This window comes from Cajanus cajan, chromosome 4, assembly GCF_000230855.2.
Source record: "Cajanus cajan strain Asha chromosome 4, NIPB_CcT2T_4, whole genome shotgun sequence".
Classification (NCBI taxonomy): Eukaryota; Viridiplantae; Streptophyta; class Magnoliopsida; order Fabales; family Fabaceae; genus Cajanus; species Cajanus cajan.
The window spans coordinates 48389927-48396444 of record NC_138520.1 but is presented as its reverse complement, the minus strand read 5'-3'; positions in this window follow the sequence as shown (position 1 = coordinate 48396444).

Sequence of the window (6518 nt, the reverse complement as noted above, 5' to 3'; positions counted from 1 at the left end):
CCTCTAGGTCTTTAGTTAATGTAAAGTAAAGTATGAAGTTGAGGGCAATCACCCTTAACTGATTATTAGAAAGGTTGCATGGTTTCTTGTGAATAATTAGTGGGCTAACTTTATATGTGACTCAGTAATCCATGCCAAGATTGTGGTACACCTATTACCAACTATACTAGTCTTGAAAACAAAATTGAACTTTCCTAGTGCAAGTGGCAACACCTGAGAAATCAGAGGTAGGGGATTGGTATCCCATGTTAGCTGTTGATTTGACAAGCGCATTGGGCATAAAAGTGATTGGGTTGGTTGAATAGGGTCAAGTTACTTAGACTTCTATGAGTATGCATATGATATTGTGAGAGTTGTTAATGTTGTTTAGATGCATCAGATGAACATATTGTTGTACTATATGATTGTGGTGAATGTTTGATTGCTTGGGTGTTTTAGCTTTCAAACATGTTGGTGTTGTGTGGTTTGGTGAATGTTGTAAACCATGTTACGTGTTTTGATTGGTTTACATGTTGGTGAGTAGTATAGATGTTCCTTCCTATACTTGTATTTTTTTTAAATCCAGCTTACCCTTGCATGTTTTTCATGTGATTTGGATTGCAATGATCATAATTTTTATGGAAGTAGGGCAGGGATAACTAGAGAGAGATTTTAGAGCTATAATCAGGCCATGTTGTTGGCGATGTAGTTTATAACTACTTTTGTTGGTCTATATAGATGTTGTTTGATCGATAATTTAGGGTTTTATATAAAGTACTAATGGGATTACTATACATATACTAGTATAACTTTTAGTTATATCCACAGACACACATCTTTCTATCTTTCTATCTATCTATCTATCTATCTATCTATATATATATATACACACACACACACACCAGCTATAATGTTCATATAGTTGTAGTTTTGTTGCTTGTAATTGTGATCCTTAAGTGTGATAATCATAGCAGGTCATTACTAGTATGATAAATAAAACATTGAATCTGATAAGTTAAAAAAATTCTTAAAAACATTATTTTCAAAGAAAGGCAAATTTTGGATAGGATACTTATAGTGTACCAGAGATTTTTATTGCCGCTCATTTGTGAACTTGGTTTAGATCCTGTCGAATTAAAAAGCCAGATGCTGAAGCATCTTTTCTTCCCTAAGAATAGTCATCAAGGAATGATGAGGAAATAATGTATGAAGAAAGAGATGACAACACTGAGGATGAAGGTCTCCTTCTTGATGTAGGGGATAATGATAAAGTTTTGGACTCTTAGGGTTTGTTGTAGAATCTGAAGTTAGACATGAAACACATAGAAGGGGGGGTTGAATATGTGTGTGTGTAAGAAGGAATTTTATACCATTTTCACAAGAATAATGTACTTCGTCCAATGTACTTTTAGATACCAGAAGGTTATGCAGAATCTGCTTAATACAAGGTCATTAGGTCTGAAGGATTTATCGTCTGCTGAAGGAAAATGTTTCATATAACAATAATGATTAAAGTTCTTGCATTTTCCCTTTCAAGATAGTTTCATTTAAAGATATGAAGTAGATAAAGCTCTCGAGCATACTAGACATGTTAATCAAAGTTTGCGTCTGCGTCTGAAAAACGGTTTTAATGAAGAATAGGTAGTAGATGAAGTTTTTAACATGATTTGTCAATTAAAAAGAGTTTGCATCTGAAATATAAATAAAACACTGCACTCATTTTTATACTGGTTCGCTCAACTGAGCTACGTCTAGTCTCTTTCAACTAAAGGGTTCCACTAAATATGCAATTAAGTACAAAAGTATTGTCGACCACTTCTGACCCGTTGACTTCACTCATCAACGCTTGTATCTTCTTATCAGCCTCTTTAGGCTAGCATTGAGTATTATGGACCATCCAGGTAAGAACCATTCCTGGTCCAAGTATTCTCGACCTCTCCAGGCCTTGAGTATTATAGACCATCCCGGTCACGGCCACTCCTGGTCACGAGTATTCTCAACCACTCTTGGTTGGCTAGCTTCACTCAACAGCTATAGTATTTTTAAACCACTTTTGGTTCCCCAAGTATTCTCGACCACTTCTGGCCCGCCAGCTTCACTCATCAGCGCTAGTATATTCTTATCAGCCACTTCTGGCTAGTAGTGAGTATTATGGACCACTCAGGTCAGAACCACTCCTGGTTCAAGTATTCTCGACCATAGTTTTAAAAACCGGACCGGTCATCGAACCGATTAAGGTACTGGGTCAGTGGGTCAAAGGTTGAACCGGTGGGTCACTAGTTGAACCGCATGACTCAATTTTTATTTATTTTTATTAAAAAGTATTCATATTAAATATATTTTATACTTATAAATTTTAATAAATTCATATCTTATTTTAAATTTCAATTTTTCTATCTTATTTAAAATTATTTTTATTTTTATTTTGTAAAAAAATACATAAAAAAATTACATGTTAAACGATATATTAATACAAATTAAAAATATAAATAATATGTACATATATAATATGCTTGCAATTAATATCAGAAAATAATATATGTAATATTTACATAGATATTGCATTATTAAATATATAATTTAAAATTAATAATATACTATAAAAGTTATTTAAGTTGTATATATTACAAACAAATATATTAGAACAAGTAGTCATTGTTATATTTAATAAGACTCCTTGCTTTTTCATTAAGAGATTCAATTTTCATTATTATTTTTGTGATTTATGGTCCCTTAAAAAAATTTAAAAAAAAAAAAAAAGTGGTTGAACTGGTTTGACCCACCGGTTCACCGGTTGAACCGGAAAATTGACCGGTTCAATCCAGTTTGAAACGGGTCAACTGCATAACCGATCCAACTTCAGATTCGGACCGGCTGGACCACCGATTCCCGGTCCAACCGGTCTGACCGGCCGGGTCGGTCTGGGTTTTAAAACACTGTTCTCGACCACTCTTGGCCCGCCAGCTTCACTCACCAGTGCTAGTATTCTTTAATCAGCCTCTTCAAGCTTGCAATGAGTATTCTTTGACTAGCCTCTCCGGGTTTTACAAGTATTCTTTACCTAGCCTCTCCAGGCTTTACATAAGATAGACGTATAATCAGGTTTGAGTGTTTGGGTTACTCTCACAGAGAGGATACATATATGATTTACACTCTCTAAGGTTTCACTACCTTAGTCCTACAGATATTATGAGTGTTTGGGTTACTCTTCACAAAAAGGATACATAAGATGACAACACTCACCAAGGTCTCATTCCTAAGATACACTTGGAACACCTTAGACTACAGAGATGGATACAATATGATAAATTATGGATTTGACTATGAGGAATCAATCTCTAATTTCTCTGTTTTTCTTTTGGACTTAATATTAATTTTGGTGCTTAATGCTTAGAGCCCAGGGCAATGCTTATAGTCATTCTTTCGTTGCTTCTTGCCAGCCATTTTCAGTTTGATGTTATTACATACTTATAGGCCTGTAAAATTTTCCCGTTGCATATGTCCGTTGAAGCTCATGACTAGTTTGATCTTTTCATTTAATGCATTTGATCTTGCATTAAATGTTGCTTCCTGTTTTAGACATTGTGTGTATTCTTCTCTGTCCTGTTGGCATTAGTGTTTGACTTTATCTGAGACCTAGGAATTGTTTTGCCTTTTTCTGGTCATGTAGCAATATAGCCGTTGTCTTTATCAGAAAAAGTAACGTGCTTTTTCTAACACATGCATGCTTTTGCTTTTGCGTGCTTCTCTTCTTCTTCATTTCTTCATTTAGATCACACGTTTTACGTTGAGAGCTTTTGTGATGGAGGAAGCCCATGGGCCAAGGGTCCAACTACTAGGGCTATGGCAAGGAAGATAGATGAGGAGTGGGCCCAAGCCCAAGGAAAGCCCATCTCTTTGTTTTGTTGGGCTTTGACTCAAGCCCAAGTAGATTAGGGTTAGTGTAGGATTGGGCCTTAGTGCCTTGTATTTCTATTAGGCCTTGTATTTCCGGCCATGTAGCTTAGGATTTTCATTTAGAGGTCATTTGAATTTAGGGTTATTTAGGTTGCATGTGTAGTTGCATTAGAATGTAATTAGATTCACATTTGGAGTGCATTTCGGCCATGTGCAACACATGCACATGGTGTGATCCGAAATGCAACCCAAATGGAAGCCTAATGACATTCCAAATGAACTTGCACATGGGTGATCCGGTTTAAGCTCCAAAATTTGAATTTTGAATTCAAATTTTGGGCGCCTAAAGTTAAGTGAACCATACCATGGTTCCACTTAACCTTAGGCTAACCCATGGTTACCTTGACCTAATTTCCTCCTATAAATTCCTATGACCGAGCTTTGTACTACACTTTGGATATATTTGATGAGTTTTCTCTCTTTGAACTCACACCCTCTGAAGTCAGTACTTCTAGAATCTACCCTACTTGAGAGTTTCTCTTTGTAGAGCTTTATGCAAGCCTAGGTCACATTGAAGCTTCATTGGAGTCTTAATCCTTGAAGAACTTCCAAGGATTTTCGAGAAGCTTGAAGGTTCATGAGAATTCCAAGTGGAATCTCATCAAGTGGTATCAAGAGCATCCGGTTCTTCAAGAGATAAGTCCTTGTTCTTGTCCTTTGAAGTTGATCGTGGTTATTTTTTTTGTGTGTTCATCTTGTGTTCATATTTTCTTGAGTTTATTGTCACCGAGAGTTTACTAATTCCTAGATCTAATTTTTGTCTCAAAATTGATGGATCTAGTATCATACGCTTGAATGATTCATTTATGTTTTTATGTTAATATGCTTCCATGAATCATGCTCAATTCTTGTGCCTATTAGGAAATTTTCTGCCTATAAACTTTTTTCTTTCTTTGAGTCATACTTGAAATTTTATTCGGTCATTACATTCTTGAGTCATTTTGTTTTATTTTTGAATCCATGTCTAGTAGGTTTGTGTAGTTCTTTTATGTTCATCCTTCCTAGCTATGCTTGTTGATCTATTTTGAATTTTTTTGAATTGAATCTTGAAATCATTTTCTGGATTTGGCCGAGATCCATAGTCATTGGTATAAGCTCATAATTTTGTTTTACTTTGAGTTCATGAACTACTATTAGATCATTAGTAGTTTTCTTAGAAAATTTTTAGGTTTCCAATATTTGAAAATGTCTTAAAATTTTTTGTCTAATCCGTGAGTGTTTGATCTTGTTTGCTTAAAGAAGTGCTGAAAATTGTGTTTGTGTCTCAATTTTGAATTTGAATTTGAATTTGGAGCCTAAATTCCGTGCATGTGCCATTCAAATTAGTAAGCATAAAAAGCATGTTACATGTTCATTGAATTTTCACCTAATTTGCTTGTCATTTGGCATCAAAACTTGAAACCGGTTTTTAGTGCTTGTAAATGTGACCGAGACCTATATGCTACATAACTTTTGAAAGAAAAAGGCAACTCCTAAGATTTAAAAAAAAAGTGCTAATTCTAATTTGAAAAAGCAAAAGCCAATTAAGGAGTTTGGTTTACAAATTTTCTTCTCGGTTTGCATTGTCCTTGTTACTTAATATTTTTCAGCTTACATATTTTGAGTGCTTTGGTTTTGTGAATCCATTTTAGAACCCTTCTTAGGTCAATTCTTTCTAGTCCTAGCCATTTACTACTTTGTATCATCTATCTTGACTACTTCTACTCTACTCTTGTCTCTTTAATTTTTTTTCAATTTGTCTTTGTTGTTCCTTATCATTGTTGGACTCAATTGTGACCTATGGTTTGACCTAGTTTATCTCCCTAGAAGCTAGTTCTACAAGGGTCATCAAAAGAGACCTAAGAAAAAGAGGAGGAAAGGATATTGGTGATTTCGGATTTGGCTACTCAAAACATACACCATAAACACTCTTGGCTGAAAAATTGTTGGTTGCTGGACTTGATCAGCCGTGAAGACCTTTAGAGATTCAAAATTGTATTTGTAATTGAATTTAAAAAAAATATATATATATAAGCATTAGTGACGGATTTAGAGACCAACTTTTCATTACTAACTTGAAAAGTTTGTTGCAAAATTGGTCACTAATCTTTCACTAATTCTTGGTGGCTGTTTTCTAATTTCTTTTTAAGCCACTTGTTCTTTGTTGTTTAGCATTGTATATACCTTGTAATTGGCCATTTAAAGGAGTGTCTTGGGTGTGTCTTTGTTACACAACCATCTCTCCTTAGGTGTTTCATTTTCGTTAGTACTTGGTGAGAGTGGTCCTTGATTGATCTTTGGTATCTCTCAAGCTCACACCCTAGGACACGTTTAGGTAGTTTATTTCTTGCTTAATACTTGTTTTATTTGCTTTCATACGACTAGCATATCATAGATCACCAATCATTAAAAATAATTTTCATTGAAAAGAATTTGGTTGAGATTAACTACAAAGGGGATTAGTAATTTTTACTTGAAGAGGCTTGATTTTTAAGTGGCTCTTAGTAGCTCACCTCCCTCCAAAGTTCAATTTGTATACTTAATCCTCCAAGTACTTAGTCTTAACCTTGCATAAAAAATTGCTTTTCAAACTTCTTTCATCA